We start from the raw sequence: 17,089 nt of genomic DNA, 5'->3' as shown, positions 1-17,089 counted from the left end.
GAAACTCTTGGAATGGAACAGAGGCGATGTGAAGCTGCAAGGCATTCAGAATGTAATAAAATGGACAGTAAACCGCACACATTAGAAAGGTCACTAGCTAACGCAAAGCTATGTGAATTCTACCCAAAAAGACAGAAAGGAAGCACTGCATGCTACCCACTGCAGGATGAAGCTTGGAGACCTCAGGCTCAGTAGAAGAAGACAGCACATAGTGCAGGACGCCCTGAGGGGGCAGCTCCACAAAGACAGAAAAGAGATGCAGTTTCTAGGGCTGGAGGGAGGCCACAAAAGGGTTCAGCAGCATGAAAACACTCTGAAATTGACTGAGGCAATAGTAGTCTGACTGCGAGCACACTAAAAACCACTGCATCGTATACGTGGGACGGGTGAGTGGTATGGCAGGTGAGTCGTATCTCTCAAGGAGGCTGTTTTTCTGTTGTGGTGTCTTTTGTTTTGTTTTGTTCTTTAATGAGCTTAGAAGAGGATTCTGAACTCTCCAGAGGAGAGTTCTGCCTGGCTAACCTCTGGGACTCAGCTTGAGAGTTGATACCCTGGTCAGGCTGTCCCAGACTTCAGACCACAGAGCTGTGGAGTGTGTTTTAAAATGCTAAGCTTGTGCTGATTTATTACACAGCAGCAGAAAACTAATACTCCTGTTCTTGAGAAGCAGGAGAGACTTCCAGATGGTTAGTGAATCTTTGAGTTCCCTGTCTGCAATTGATCAAGATGAGCCTGGGAGGACAACAGCCCCTCTCCAATGACTGAGCTCTGCAGTATAGAGAGCTGAGCAGGAAGGCAACACCACAAATAGGATGACTCCGGGGACCCTGGAGCTACACAGCTAGGCAGAGGCACAAGGAAAATTACAAACTGATATGCTGCTGGGGTAGAAAATCCACATCCTCTACTGACTTTCTTACACATTTACTTTATTTTAAGGCAAGATCCTCAGCATGCCCACAAGCTCCCGCAAGGCCTTGCCCCTGCTGGCTTCCGGCTTCCTACATCCCCATTCTGCCCTTGCCAGACATGCTCTGCTCCTTAGCTTTCTCTTAGTACTAGAGCACACCCCACCTGTTTCCCACCTCAGTGCTGTTGCCTCTACCTGGAATGACTCCTCAGCTCTTGCTTTGGCTGACTCCCTCTTAGAGTCCAAGTGGAAGATCATTCCTGCTTTTGTTTAAAAGACTTCCAAAAAACCTTCAGTGAACAGTCCAAAGGGGGTCCTTTCATCTCATCTGTACTGCTGCACCTGCTTCGGCCCACAGTAGGGCTTGAGAATCTGCACTCGGATGTGCGTTTGCTTGCTTACTTATTCACCCTCTGTCCCTGTCGCTGGAGGAGGATCCCGTCTGCCGTGCTCAACCTCTGCTTCTGCGGGTCGCAGCAGCGGGCCATGCCAAGGAGGCCCTCAGTAAGCAAGCCAGTGAATGGTTGCTCTGACCTAGGCCAGTGAGGCAAGGAACTGTTGGGTTGTGCTTTCTGAATCCCAGACATGCTGTCTGTGTCCCGGAGATCACCCATCGAGGGAGGAATATTTATTAGCCCCATTTCACAGATGAGGAAAGTGACACTCAGATTCAGAAAACACATAGCTTCGTGGAGCACAAACAAGCTTGAAACCCAGTTCCTCTTGGCTCCAAAGCCAGGCTGCTCACACAAGCAATGCTTCCAGCCTGCAAGAGAAGCCTCCTTGAGAAATTGTGACATTCCAATGCCCCTCAGCATCCAACCAACCCAGCTCAGCCAGTAAGACAGGCCAGAGAAATCTGGCTAAATGGAATTTGAGGCCGGTTACAAAGCAGTGGGCAGAAAACAAACCCTGCTAGATGAAAAGTGCTCTGCAGGCTGCAGGCTGCAAGCAGACCACAGCCTCTTCCTGTTCACTAACGCCTTCAGCACCAAGGATAGCTCCCAGGGCCAGATGGATATGCACATGTTTGCTGAGAGGATAAAATTTTCATATAAACATATTAAGGCACACAGGAAGGTATGTGGAATTGGAACCTCACTGTGTGAGCATGCTACACTGGCTTTAGTCTTATAAACTTTCAGGAGATAGAAGAGAAAGGAATCAGGAGGACTCTGAAGTGACCATGGGGCAATTCTGTCTGGAGATGCCCTGGGGGCTGGTAGGAGGTCTTGGAGCTCAAGTGGTGCAGATTCCTGAAGAACTTGCCACCTGTAACCCTCCAAGAGGATGGCTCTGGTAACACCTGGATTCCATTTGAATGAGGTGCTGTCTTAGTGACTGGCCCCTCAGCTGCCCCGCAGCACAGCCAGCCTAACAATCCCCATTGAGAAGTGGCGGTGGAGAAGCAGCCGGGGAATGGGGCAGCAAATCCACGATCCCTGCAGGCTGGAGTGTGGGTGGCCTGCCAAGATGAGCCAGTGAACACAGACCCATCATCCCTCAGTGGGTGGCCCGGGCCAGGTGTCACTCCCTCTACAGAAGCCTGCTCCACACGGCACTGCAGCTCGGGAACTTAGGCACCCCCACCTGATGACTCAATCTCCATCTTCCCTACAATTAAGGGAGAAATGGAAGTGTGACAAACCTGAATGGGCTCACCAATAGCATCAGTGCTTCTCCAGACCCTGACTAGCATACGTTTGGACCAACAGCATTGACCCAAGTGCCATATGAACTCCTAGACTAGCACACTCAAAAGGCAACCCCTGTCAAGTTCCCTCTTGCCCTGTGGGGGTTCTCTTCCTAATCACTTGAATAAATCCTACTCTTCCATTCACTCATCCTTGTCTGTGGATTTCATGCTTTGAATTCTAGAGACAAGAACCCAGAAAGAAGAAACTGGTGGTGACTGCTGGGGTGTGCTGTGGCACTGGAGGACACAGCAGGGCACAAAAAGCTGCAATAGGTCACTCAATGGCGGTGCAGAAGCAACGGCTTTCTCAGCTGCAGAGGCTGAGACCCCTACACACCAACAGAAGTAGAAAAACTCTGGTTTCATCTTGGCAAAAATAATATCAGCCTCAAGTAGGGTTTCTACCACTAGAAACAAAGGTTTCTGGGGTAGAGAACAAACCGTGCAATAAAACAGAGAAGGGTGCTGGAGTAGGGTGCTTCCTCCCTAAGGAACACTGCTGAAAACAGAAACCTAGCAATCAAGGTGTCCCTGAGTGTTCGTGTGTGCGTGCACGTATGTGATGGGATCAAGCCACGCAGAGAATGTGCATACATCACAGGATTTCCTAAGTGGCACTGTGAAACCTCTTTACACATCAAATTGCATTCCCCCAAGAGAGTTTCTTCTCTGAATTTTCCCTTTAAATACACTTGTTTAGCAGAACTGATTCCACCTTCCCAATGCATTACCAGGAACGGCGCAGAGTTCAGTGAAGGCATCACGTGAAACACAGCATCCCACACCTGCCCTTCCTCCTGCTCTCAAACACGAAAAGGAACAAGGACATTGTGACAAGAAGTGTCAGGCCCTCTCTATGAGTTGGGCTCTCTGCCCTGGACAGAACAGCAGAGGAAAAACCAATGGTGAGAGAATATTCTATTGGAGATTGTGAAAGGACAGTCAGGTAGAAGCTCTGGAGTCTTTGCTTGAATATGACCTATTACCTACAGGCAAGAAGCACACAGGGGTCAGAGTGCTCTAGGGAGTAATTTTTTAAGTGTTTCAGACATTTTCTTGTGATAAAATGTTAAAGAGAAATTCAATAAAAAGAAGAAACAAAAAGAGACCTTATCAGATAAATGAAAGCTCTAAAAACCCACCCCAGCCAATGCTCAGCCCCACAGCTGCCCCAGAACAGTGCTATGTTCTTCCAGAACAATTAGGAGCCCCTGCTCTGGGGTACTGGGTTTTTCCTCTGGGGTGCAATTATCCTATGACTTTCCAAGTGATTGAACCTGCATCCTGAGCTACCGTGATCCATTGTCCACCTGCTCCCATCCGCCTCTCACCCTTCCCACCCTATTATGTGCCCTAGGAGTTGACCTCAAGGGACGCCCTGCCCAAACTCCCCTGACCCAACTGGGTATGGTCAAAGGGAGGCAGGGGCAGGAGGAGAGAAGGGTGCTGTGTTTCTGCCCCACGCCCCCCAAAATTAGTCTCCGTGGGCTGCTATCTCAAAGCATCTCACACCCAGTGTGTTTCCTCACAGTTCTGGAGGCTGGGAGCTCAATGTCAAGGTGCTGGCAGGACTGGTCTCCTCTCTCCTTAGCTCACGGATGGGTCTCCTCTTGTGGTTTCTGTCCCTTGGTGTGTACACCCCTGATGGTTCTTCTTACAAGAACACCAGGCAGATTGAGTTAGAGGCCACCCTAACAGCCTCAATCTAACTTAATTATCTCTTGGAAGGGCCAGTCTCTAGGTACAGTCACATTCTGAGGTCTCAGGGTTAGCACTTCCACATATGAGCTGAGGGACATAGTTCATTCCATAACTCCCCACCCCATCTCCCCAGCTCTGCCCTGATGGTGGTCACAGCCCTGTAGACACAAGCCCTGTCCCAGGTATATCTACCCCATCCCTTCCTCTGCATTCCCATGAGGAGTCCCTGGGGATCCCCTTGGTCCCCTTAACCCAACCCATACACCACACATATTCATTAAGTCATTTCATTAAGTCCCAAGTTTTTGATACTTCAAATATTTCAAGAAATTGACACAGGTGCATTACAATAGGTTGGACTGCTTTGGAAATCAGTATGGAGGCTCCTCAGAACACTAGGCATGGAACCACCATATGACCCAAGACTCCTCAGTATTTATCCTGAAGAACTGAAGTCATCATACTACAGTGACACATGCACACCAATGTTTATAGCAGCATGATTCACAACAGTCCAACTACAGAACCAGCCTATGTGTCCTTCAGTGGACAAGTGAGCCAAAAAAAAAAGTGATATATATACATATATACACAGTGGAGTTTTATTCAGCCATAAAGAAAAATAAAATAATGCTATTTATATAAAATTATGAATTGTGAGAACATTATGTTAAGTGAAATAAGCCAAACTCAGAACATCAAGAGTGTATGTTTTCTGTTCTATATGGAAGCCAGAGAGGAAAAAGGTAAAGAAAGGTGGGGTATCTCATGAAAATCAGAGGGAGATCAGTAGAATAGGGGAAAGGGACCAGAGGAGGGAGGAGGGAGGGAGAAAATGCTGGGGAGGGATATTGGCTGAGTTCTATTGTTATATCATGTTCACATGCAAATATGTAACAACAAATCCCACCATTATGTACAACTATAATGTGCCAATAAACGTGTGGAAAAAATAAAAATAAAATACGCTGTAAATCATAATCTATCTAGAATAATTACATATGTTAATATATTATCATATATTATATTTGATATTTAAGTTTTATGGGTATTTCACATTTTACATACATTTTATGCACTTTATATACAATTATAATGCACTAATTAAAATAATAATAACAGAAGGGAGATCCATAGAGTAGGAGCAAGCAGATCACAGGGAAGGAAGAAGAAAAGGGAAGGTACTAGGGAAGGAGATTGATCAAATTATATGTACATGTACAAATATGGCATAATGAATCCCACTGTTATGTATGATCATAATGCACCAATAAAATAAAACAGTTAAAAGATCATGAGCCCGCATAAATAAATGACTGAATAAATAAAGAAGTCGGGGCAAACAGACAAATCTCCCATACAGAAGAGCTCCAAATCACTCCTGTACCTGGTGCCCCTGGAGGAAGTAGAACACAGCTTGGCACAGTGGCACAGCTTGTCACCCTGGTGAGAGTGAGGCAGGAGGATCACAAGTTTGAGCCTAGCCTTGGCAACTCAGCAAGACATGTCTCAAGACCCTGTCTCAAAATTTAAAAATAAATTAAGCAGCCTGGGGATGTAGCTCAATGGTAGAGCACCGTGGGTTCCACCCTCAGGACTTAAAAAAAAGGGGTGGATCACACCTTTGCTTCTTGAGCCTGGGCTGTGCTCATGACTTCCATGTGCTGTTTGAACAGGTAGCGAGAGCCTAACTTCACAGTGAAGACAAGCTCCACCACGTCCCTCGCTGGGCACCAGTGGTAAGTTATGTTGATAACAACAATGCTTGATAAGATGTGATAAGAACAGCAGTTTACCTGCGAGGATTTCTTCCTAAAAATCTGCCACCCAGCCTGAGAAGAACATCAGGCAACCCAAATTGTGAAACATTCTGCAAAATACAGAACCAATACTCCTCGAAACAGTCAAGATCGTTAAAAACAAGGCAAGTCTGAGAAAATGTCCCGATCAAGAGGATTCTGAGAAGACTTGACAATTAAATGTAACATTCTATCATGGGTGAGATCCTGGGACAGAAAAGGAACATAAAGTAAAAACTAAAAAAACTGGACAAAGTATGGACTTAATGTATCGATATCAATTCATTATTTGTGATAAATGTATCATACTAATGTAAGATCTTAATAGAAAGGGGAGCCAGGAACTGAGAACAGGTGTTCAGCCTACTCTGGGATTAGTGCCTGGGGCTCGCATCACACGCTGCACATGTCCTGAGTTGTCACAGCCTGCACCTAACCCACCTCACCTGGCAGCTTAGCTCAGCCTGTCTGAGATGTGATCAGAATGCTTTAGCCCACAGCTGGGCAAAATCATCCAATACAAAGTCTGTTTTATAGTAAAGTGTTGAATACCTCATATAATTTATTCATACTGTACTGAAAGTGAAAACTGCAGTAGTTGTCTGGGTATACCTTCACACCATCACAAGCCAAAAATCCTAAATCAAACCATCATATGTAGAGAACTGTCTGTTTACAAACTCTGTATTGACTTCATAACTTTTCTATGAATCTAACACTATTATAAAAGTTTATTTTAAAATTTAAAAAATAGGTTGGAAATCAAAATCTAAATATAACTGCATATTATTGTATTAATATTCTATTCTTACATAATTATATGCCATATTTAAGTTTTTATATGTGGTTGTATATGAGATGATGGGACAAAATGGGTTCATTCTTCTCAGTTAACCCTTCCAAGTGTGTCTGCCAAGGAGCGGCCATGGAATGCAGTCCTCTCCACATATCTGCAGGAGGATGAAGGGACCCAGGGAACAAGTCCTCATTAGGGGATCTCTTTATACCCACATCACTCACTCCATTTCCAATTCAAAAGTGTAGTGACGATATTGTTTAGCTGTGTGCTTGAGTGCACATGCGAAAATTATCAAGCACAAAGGTGCTTGCGGTAATCGGCATTTGTAAGTCACATCATCTGTGAAATTGACCGAAGACCGTGTTTCTCAACCGTGGCGCTGTCACACAGTTGACATTCTGGACTGGAGGATTCCCTGACATGGGGCCGTCCTGTGCATTATCACGTCACAGCACATTTCTTCTCCATCTACTCCCAGTTGTGACAATTGAAAAGTAAAGCTGACAGCTAAGTGGCCTCCATTTGAGCAATACCTGGACAAGAGGAACTCCTGCCTTAAGCCCCGTGCTTTAGAGAGCCTGGCTCTCATCCTCCTCTACCCTCCCCTCACACCTCCTCCCAGCAGAGGAATCCCTGCATCGGGAGGACATGACCTCCCAGGGCCCTCTTCTACTCCCCCTCCATTTCCTTGGGCCTCGCGTTCCCTGCCAAATGGCCACACCCACTTCCAAAGTCTGCAGGGGTCTCTTTCATGGTCTGATGCCACACCAATGTGTAGTGCCACCAAGTGCTGGCTGTTGTATGAGCCCTGGAAGAAGCTTCATTGTGCCTGTCTGCCATGGTTTGTACACAAGCACTGCAAGCTTGCTCAAGGCACAGAACAGAGTTGGAAGCAGAAGGATGACCAGGTGGACCAAGGACAGGACCAGCTCTCCCTAAGCTGCCATGGTCCAGGAGAAATTATGAAGAGTGCAAGAACTCAAAATCACATCTTCCAGGTCAACACGGAGGTGTATTTGTCAAAGTAGAGAGCTCACAGGTGTGCTCTCTGGCACTTGGTTAGCTTTATGTGTAACTGTTAAGCATTTAGGGGTGCAGAATGTGAACTTCCACTTGTGCTCTAGACAAATGTCTTACACAGATATCCGCACAATGTCAGGGGTGAGTGATCTAGACTTCCTGTCTAGACAAAGCCTCAGAGTATTAAAAAGCGGGAAAGGAGTGATCCTTGGGTCACTGAGGCCAGTGGTGCTTCTTGCAGTACAGCAAGTTTGGTGGCCCAACCTGACACATGGACAGCACAATGAGCATTAGACCTTCACTGGTGGCACTGAAGTTACAAAAGATTTAAAGAGATCTGGCAGCCAGATGTGAGGGACAGCAAAACAGGGACCTCTGTGAATCAGGAACTAGGGGCCAGAACAGAGGTTGATGGTAGCCTCAGAGGGCACCTGAGTGAAGAGAGGCATCTGGAGCCGGAGAGCTACAGATCCCAGCCTCCCAGCCAGAACCCTGGAACTGCGCACAACAGCAAGGAAGAGTCCACGCTTTGTCCCCGTGTTGGCGGGGGTGCATCTCAAACTAGGAATAAAGTGGAGTCAGAGCAAAATCAAGGTCTCTCTCTGGCACCTGAGTTCTGCTGGCACGGCCTGGTGCCCAGCCTCAGAGCAAGCTGCAGCATGTGGTACACACTCCACAATGACATCTGTGCCCACGGAACCCAAATTTTCTTAATTCATCTACATTTCAAAGCACCTGGTTTGGATTTGGAGTTGAAGAATGTGATCCTTCATACAGATGTGCATCAAGTTTAAGCCTTCCCTGAAGTACATTTACATTTTTTAAACCGAAGAGTGTAATCTAGATTGTTGGTTGCCTGGGAAACAAATGCACTGCTTTTACCATTTAAATGTTAAGAGGGTTTGAATGTTTTTCTGCAAAAATCCTATTTACCCTACACTGAGTTTCCCAGGCCTCCCAGTCTCACAGGTTGGGGAGTTCCCTTTCATTAGAAAGTTCAGAGGATGATTTGTATCAATTTCTTGCTGCACCTTCTAACAAATTTCAAATTAATTCCACTCCAAAGTTGAACAAATCAGATCCAAGAGAGTGTGACTTTATAGTAGTCTGGCCACCATTAACTGAGCACCAGATTTATGTGGGGTATACTTAGTTCATCGTCTTTATTCACCAAAATCTCCCAGATAAGCAGATTGTTCCCAGTAAAGAAGCTGAGGCTCAGAAGTGAAATCACACAGGAGAGCCAGAACTTGAACCCAAGTCTTCAAGGTCCCGAAACCTGTCTTTCCACTCCAGGATGCAATCTTCTCCACGGCACCAGTGGGTTAGCTGAGCTTTCAATTCGGCAATATCCCTAATTTGAGGTGGGTTATCATTTTCCTGCCCCTAATTGCTCAGAGTGGCCTGTGTGCCCGCTTCATTTCTCCCTCCCTGAGACTGCAGAGAAAACTGCTTGGCATAGGAGCCCTGGTGGGAATCAAATGGGATAGGTCCTTTATTTGAGACAATGTCAGGGTAACTGGAATTACACGGGAAACACCCATTCCAACACCAGCTACTCTGGGAAACTCATACGAACAGAAAGCTTGGCAATTCAGGAAGATGAAGCAAACAGGGTCAAAGTAAAAAAGGTAAGAGAGGAGACTTCTTATTTAAATTGAATATGATTTTGCACACTATGAAATTCACCCTTTTAAATGTACAATTTAGTGGCTTATGGAATATTCATCAAGTTGTGCAACCATTAGCACTATCCAATTCTACAACATTCTCCTCATCCCAAAAAGAAACCTGATATCCACTATCAGTCACTCTCAACCTTTCCCTCCCCTGAGTGCTGGCAACTCCTGATCTACTCCCTGTCTTCATGGAGTTGCCCATTCTGGATATTTCACATAAATGGAATTATGTAATATTTGCCCTTCATGCCTGGCCATTTTCATTTGTCATGAACGCTTTCAAGATCCATTCACATTGTAGTGTGTCAGTGCTTAATTTTGGATTCTTGTTTTGTTTTGTTTGGGTGCTGAATAATTATATGAGTATAGAGCATTTTTATTCCTTCATCAACTGGTGGACATGTAGGTGTTTCCACTCTTTGCTCTTATGAAGAACGCTGCTAGACACACTTGTGTGTAAGTTGCTATGTGGATGTATTTTTTCAGTTCTCTTAAGCATATATCCAGGTGTGGAATTTCTGAGTCATATAATGGATCTATGTGTAACTTTTCGAGGAACTGCTAAAGAATGTTCCAGTGTGATTGACCATTTCCTCCTCCCACCAGCCATGCACAGGGTCCCAATATCTCCACCAACCCTGGTCAGGCAGGAAGCACGCTGGCTCCTTGTGGTTTTGATTTGCATTCCCAGAAAGACTGAAGCAAAGAAAGAGGTACAGTGCACACCTGCTTGTGCAGGGAACTGTCCTGAGAGTGGTGCTGACAAGAAACCAGGTGGGAGTGGCACAGCCTCTGCCCCCCTGTGTGCCCCAAATATGCGAGAACAGCCTTGAAAGTCACGTCCACCATGGACAAGAAAAGAGCATTTCAGATGGTGCAAACATCTTCTGCAAAGATGTAGAGACAGACACAGAACGGCACCCCCTGCCACTCCCCAGTTCCACTGAGGACCCGTGTTACACTACACTCTCCTCCCTGCCACTGGCTTCCCTCGTCTGATTTCCTTTTCTCAATAGCTTGTTCCATGATGCTGCCCTCGATAGGTCAATATTTAACTATTGAGGGTCTATCTCTCCCCACTCAAATGGCAGCTCCCTGGGGGTGGCTCTTCCCTTCTTATCCTCAACATTAGGACAGTCCCTGGACTGTGATGCACACTCAACTGTATTCAGAGGATCATGGATGAAGGATGAATGAGTGATAGAGGCCAGGTCCCAACATGCATTCTGAACAAGGGATAATATTTTGCACAGGTGGTATGTATAGCTACACATCTGGGAGTATTCAAGTTCATGTAAATTACTCCCCTAAGCACCATGGAAACATCTAAGAAGCCATTGTTCTGAAATAAGACTAAAAGGGAAAATCAGTCACTTAATTTAAAAGTATTCATGCTTCTGTATAATAATTAAGTGTAAAAAGAAAAAAGCATGTGAAAATATTGGTTCTATTGTCAGCACCCGTTTTTCTTTTAAATCTTCAAAATTCAAATCTCCTCTGTGCCTGTCTCATTATTCTCTCTATCAAGGGCAGGACTAGGGTGCTAGGAGACTTTGAGACAGGCTGAGTATCTGGGAAGAGGGTGGGTGTCACCTGATTTGTCTCTCTACTCCCCTCCTTAGATCTTAGGGGAGTTGGGGTTTGGATCCCATGGAACTATTTCCTGAGTGCCTTGGTCCCAGATCAGAAGGGCTCAGATGGGAAGCCAGGTGGCTGGCAGGGACAGTGGCAGAGCCCTTGACAGGAATTGAAGACATCCCTCTCTGCCATGGTCCTCTGGGTAAGCCCTGGGTCACTCCTGGGTTCTACTCTCCCCCAATATAAACTGCTGGAATTGGGTCGGTTTCTAATCTTCTGCTGTCCTGTGACTTAGTGATCTAGCTTGAGAGAAGTTGAGGGTGAGGAGAGAAGAGGTCCCAGCCCCTGGCTATTCCAAAGCCTGGACACAGCTTGACCTGCTGTTCTCCACTCACTGCTGAGCCTGTGGTTCTCAGAGTCTGGACCTGCAGCATCGGCATTACCAGGCAACCTGTTAGAAATGCAAATTCTTGAGCACAGCCCCAGAATGGTGAAGCAGAAACTCTGGTTATCCAGAAGCAGTCTGGAAACAAGCCCCACCAGCAACTGAGATGCACGTTTAAGTGTGTAGTCTAGTCTCCATGTTGTCCACTCAACAGAATAGTTCCACCTGGGCCTGCAGCACAAACTTCCAACGAACAAACCCTGACGTCCACCTCTGTAGGTCTAAGTCATGTGTTTGTGCCATTATCCCGGGAACAAGACAGCACATGTTGCCTCCCAGCAGAGAAGCTGGTGCCTAACTTCCTCTTCCTCTCAATTCCTGATATTTATGACCCCATTTCCCACCCCTCTACTGCTACTTGAGGACTTCAGAGGATGCACTTCCACTGTTTCTGGTTCTTCCAACTTTCCGCAGTAGTTCTTGACTCTCTGCCTTTGCAAGACACCATTCCCCTCTCTGCTCCTCCCTCTCTTCCACTTCACAACTTCTTCAAAAACCTCTTAGCTTTTATTTCTGAAGAGTTCTTGTTTACAATTCCTTTTAAACTCATGAGCTAAGTCTTTCACACGTGGTGTGCAGATCAATTCTAGATGTTCAAAATCAACAAGTGACATTTATATTATTATGAGATTGTAAAACAAGGATGATACAGCTCACAGCACACACAAACCCGAGCGTCACAGGTTATCGTCCTTACAACAAGGGAAAGATTGTTGAGGTAGGAACATCCTCCAAAGTGATCTCAAATGATACTTGCTCCTGGTACCTCTTTGTGTGGTCCCCACCCACTGGGTGACCAAAAGGATATTGGAGATGAGCTGGTACGAGATTTCCAAGGCAAGGTTGTAAAGAGCATCACCCCTGCAGCCATGTGCTCCTGAGAGAGCCGGCACCACGCAGGGAGGACACTCAGGATGCTCGAGGAGAGGCCACGAGCAGAGGTACCCAGGCTTTGCCAGCTGCCAGCCCAGCTGGCCCACCACGTGAGGGCCCCACCTTGCAAGAGGATTGCCCAGTCCCATGACCAACACTTCAGTGGGCTGCAACCCTGACCCATCTCTTGACTGTGACCTTGTGGGCACTCTGGAGCCAGACCCACCCACCCACTTAAATTCCTTCTGAACTTCTGACCCATAGGAACTATATACAATAATAAATGTCCATTATCACTTTATTGATTGCATTTCAGGGTCATTTGTTATACAGCCATTGATACTGACTATGGTTTGCAGTAGAATTGGCCATATTTCACAGTGCAGAGCTAATTCCAAAGGATGATATCCTGAGTCAGATAAAGAAATGGTTCTCTCTCACTCAGAGATGGTAGTTTTAAGTTGTACTGAGACATGGTTTTGATTATCTCCAAATTCTCTGATTCTGGTGGCAAAAAATCAAAGTTAACTCTCATATGATCTGGTTCATGCACTGGCATCTCAGTGAGACATGTAGGCTCAGGTATTTCACAGAGGGGACCCCTGGCCAGGCCACCTCTGCAGCACACTGCCTGCTCCCTCTCCTGCTCTAGTGCACTTCAGACTGTCACTGAGGAGCTGACAAACACCCAGGGCCTGTCCCCAAGGGTTCCCAGTCCAGGCCTGTAGTCTGGACCCAGGAATCTACTTAGGAAAGAACCCTGCCCTTGCCCAGGAGACCCTAATGTGGGCCGTCCCCAGTCCATGCCAGGAGAAAGATGCTCTAAAGACTGGTGTCTCCTCTCCCCAGATCCATCAGCTCAAGTGATCACAGCTTATGAAATGGGAATGACATTGAACACATTTACAAGCACAAATGAACCATCTTAGGAAATGAGGATGACATTGAAAGCATTTACAAGCACAAACTAGTCAAGCCTTCTCCAGTCTGAAGTGAGAGGCTGGCAAGCCGAGTTCCATTGTGTACGATGCCCACAATTCCGATCCCATCTCTGTCTCCCACAAAAACCCTCCAGTGAATAACTCAGAGAAATGCACCTGAAAGAATCAGTGACTACCCCTGTCCTCCTCGGGCGTTTTCTTCTCTAATTTTGCAAATCTGAGGGAATTGCATCTGTTTCTTCATGGCAGGTATTGAGACCACGATTGTATGTAAGGGCTTATTTAAGTCTTACACACAATGTGAGGAAAATCACTTGGAAGCTTCAAAAACTGGTGTGAAAAGAGAGTTTAGCTCCTCTTGCTACCTCACTTAGCACTTCTCAGGGACACTGACCAAAATAATCACTTCCTTATCCTTGTCAATATCCATTGATTATTCACCAGATGAAGTTATTAAAGCATGTCAATGTGCAGAAGCTACAGCTCAGGTGACGTCCAGGCATGCTGCAGGGGATAATGAGATTAGGACCTTGAAGCTACTGAAACATGAAGATTCTATTTTTAAACAGAACCAGAGATCATCTCCAACAGAGAAACCCACAGGTACAAAGTGAGTTTCCATATCCCAAGAAGAAAGCCCTCAAACACAGATGCCCCTCAACAGCAATCGCAAAAAAAATATTTTCAACACTGACATTCCATTTGCATTTATAAACTTACTAAGATTATATGGGCTGAGACTGCCATGAGCAGCAAACTAAGATTCACTTCCAAGGGTTTTATAGACTTGTTTGCAAACTGGCAATCCCTGGGGTCCCATGCAGAGATCAAAAATATCTGGTTTGGCCAGTAGTGTTGTTTTTTTTTTAAATTCACTGCCCTCTCTACTGTCATGTATATCTAAAAAGAACAAATTAAAAATAAATAAATTAAAATTTTTAAAAAGTCATTGCCCACATTTAAAACTCAGGAGATTTTACATTCCCTAAATCCAGCTGTCCAGCAAGGATTGGCTGGCATTTTCTATGTAACGAACTACCACGTACTGTCTCGTGCTTCCAGGATTCAGCAGTTGGCTGGGGCTCTGCCAGATGATCTCACCTAGACTTGTTCACGAATTTGCAGTCAGTTTCCAAATCAGATGGGGCAGTGGGGGGGAGGCAGGGAGGCTAGCATGACTCATTTGATGTCACCCTCAGGCAGGCGAACCTGGGCTTGTGCATCACAAGCTGGTCACAGTTCCTAAAAACAAAAGCAGAATTGTGGAAGGCCTCTTCAGGGCTGGACTCACATCTCAAACACCATCATATCTGCTTTATTAATAACTATTGGACAAAGCAAGTCATGGGCCAGTTCAGATTCAGGGGGTAGAGAAACAGACTTCGCCTCTGGATGGGAAGGGAAGTATTTGTCCATTTTTACAATCCACTACCCAGTTCACTTGTAGATGTGGCCACCTGGGGCAGGTAGCCACGCAGTATCAATGTGCTAGAAGAGCTGTCCTCAGCCCCTCGCACAAGGCTTGGCCCTACTGTTTGGCTGCTTTGCACAACTACCAGCCGCACGGGCATGGGAAGCTATTCCCAAGACCTCCCACCCCAATATATCCCAAGACCCAGACTCAGTCGTGAACGCAACTGCTGAACAGTTCCCTAAAATAACTTACCCCTTCTCAGAAAATCTCTCCGTTCTATTTACCCTGTTTCCTTCTCCGGGAAGTGGCTGGTGGAGAATCTGCAGGAAGAGTAGGGAGATATTATTCAATCAATGGGGCATTTAGGAAAAGACCAGCTTTGGGGCCAGATCGTCTCGGAAGCTGCCTCCCTCGCTTCTACGAGGTCATTCAGTCTCACTAACCCCGTTTACTCGTACAAAAATTCTACCTGCTATGTTTGCGTACTTCTCTTTAAAGATATTATGTCAACGGAGTCAAACATTTTGCATCAATGTGGATCCATTTCGATAACAAAAAGTTTTAGGAAAAATGAAACAGAATGGTTAATACTCTGAGCATGAACCCGTTAGCTCTGCAGCAGGGCCCAGTCCTGAGTTGACGGCCGGCGTCCTACAAGAGGCAGGTCCTGACTCGTGCAGAACAGGTTTGCTGGAGGATTTGGAGACTCGGGCCAAGGGCGCGGTGTTAAGCAGTTGCATTCGTCAACTGACATCTTCGACCCAGAGCACGGCTGCCTTCCGCGGGTGGTCCGGGCCTTGGGAGAGCCTGCAGCGCCACCTCCTGGGCGAGGGCGCCCACAGCAAGGCTATCGTCGCGGGGCGCGGATCGCCCAGGCACCTCCCGCCCGCAGCTCCGAGCGCCGCCGGGACCCCAAACTCCGGCTTCGAGGCCGACCTCTGCAGCCGCCCGCAACCTTCAGACCAGGTAGCCTTCAAGCCGAGGGCGCGATCCTCGGTGCCCAAGGGGGCGCAAAATGTGGGTGGGAATGGCTTCCGGTCGCTGGCGTGGCGGGGGAGAAGCTCGGCTGTGGCCGGCCGCGCCCCCCATCCTCCCCTAACCCCTTGGTCTGTTTCAGGTTGGTGTAAACATGTATCCACTTGAAGCTCTTAGAAAGCGGCCAAGCGTGCAGTAAGGAGCAGCTGTCAACCTTGTGGGACTCTCCTCTGAACAAGGGGAGGGTGACAACGATAGTAAGCAGCAGCCCTGGAGCAGCAACAGAGCGGCGGTGTCCGGGGCGGTGTCGGGCTCCGGGAACACGAGATCCCAGGCAATCCCACGAAGCCGGTGGCTTACGTCCCCGTTCCCTGGTCAGCCAGGGACGTTTCCAATCTTTCCTTTCCCTCTGAGGATGTGATCATTTTAGTCTAGGAAATAAAGTGACAACAGGCAGACTGGGGGCACAATTGTATTAATAAGAAACAGGAGAAACGCACGGACTCAAAGAGAAGGTCGATGGAGGCTTGGATACCCTCCTCACTGAGAATAGGGAAGCGAAGCGGCGGTGCAGTTTTCAGAGGGAGAGAGGCTGACTTTCTGCCGCAGATGAATGGGTCCAGAAGAAGGAAGGGAGGGACAGTTCCTTGGGCTCCAGAGGCCAGGTTGGGTGGCTAGACCTACTTCCTGCAGTAGGACTTACCTTCTCTGGTTCATGAAATTTCAGTAAGAAAACCAAAGGCCCCTGTGATTCTCTTTTGGCGAATCTAACCAGGTAGACAAGGGAACTTTGCAGAAAGCCTCCCCAGTGCTGGGCAAAGGAGGGGACAGGGAAGGAGGGTGCAAGAGAAGGTCAGCGCCCTCGACCCGGAAGCGGATCCCGCGGCCTGTCCACACGGCCCAGCACCAGCTTGGGGTGTCGTTTTCTGTAACCCCAACCTGCGGACCTGACTCCTGGCATGTCCCCAGCCGGCCTCATGCCCCACGCTTGAGCTCTGCCATGCTGGCCTCCTTTGAATCTGCCCCCTTCCCACACGCCAAGCTCTTCCTCCTTTAGAGCTGTGCCTGTACCGCCCCCTGCTGGACGGCTCTTCCCCTGCAAGCCTGCTCTTCTCCCCTCCAGAGCCCAGGGCTGCCTTCTGGATGGGCCCTTCTGGTGACCCACCTGGCTCATGATGCTTTTCTTCCTGGCTACAGGTCCCCTGCACATCACCCCCACCCAACCCTACGCTCCATAAGGGCAGGGACCATGTCCAGTT

At 47.2% G+C, this 17,089-nt stretch overlaps 1 long non-coding RNA gene across 2 annotated transcripts in view; it reads right to left on the bottom strand.

Annotated features, from left to right (window-relative positions):
* The window catches only part of LOC124977753 (uncharacterized), a 48,800-nt gene extending 32,163 nt beyond the window's left edge, over positions 1-16,637 (bottom strand). Inside the window, exons 1-3 of one of the 2 annotated variants that reach the window (XR_007107252.1) lie at positions 16,534-16,637; positions 15,108-15,175; positions 14,543-14,683 (exon numbers count right to left, since the gene is read on the bottom strand). This is a non-coding gene — a long non-coding RNA (uncharacterized LOC124977753). Of the gene's footprint in view, positions 1-14,542; positions 14,684-15,107; positions 15,176-15,324; positions 15,876-16,533 lie in introns of those variants that run through there. The other variant, XR_007107253.1, reaches the window with a different exon arrangement.
* Positions 16,638-17,089: the final 452 nt, after the last annotated feature.

This window comes from Sciurus carolinensis, chromosome 2, assembly GCF_902686445.1.
Source record: "Sciurus carolinensis chromosome 2, mSciCar1.2, whole genome shotgun sequence".
In the NCBI taxonomy this organism is placed as follows: Eukaryota; Metazoa; Chordata; class Mammalia; order Rodentia; family Sciuridae; genus Sciurus; species Sciurus carolinensis.
The sequence above is the reverse complement of the archived record's forward strand: the minus strand, read 5'-3'. Positions and strand labels throughout refer to the sequence as shown.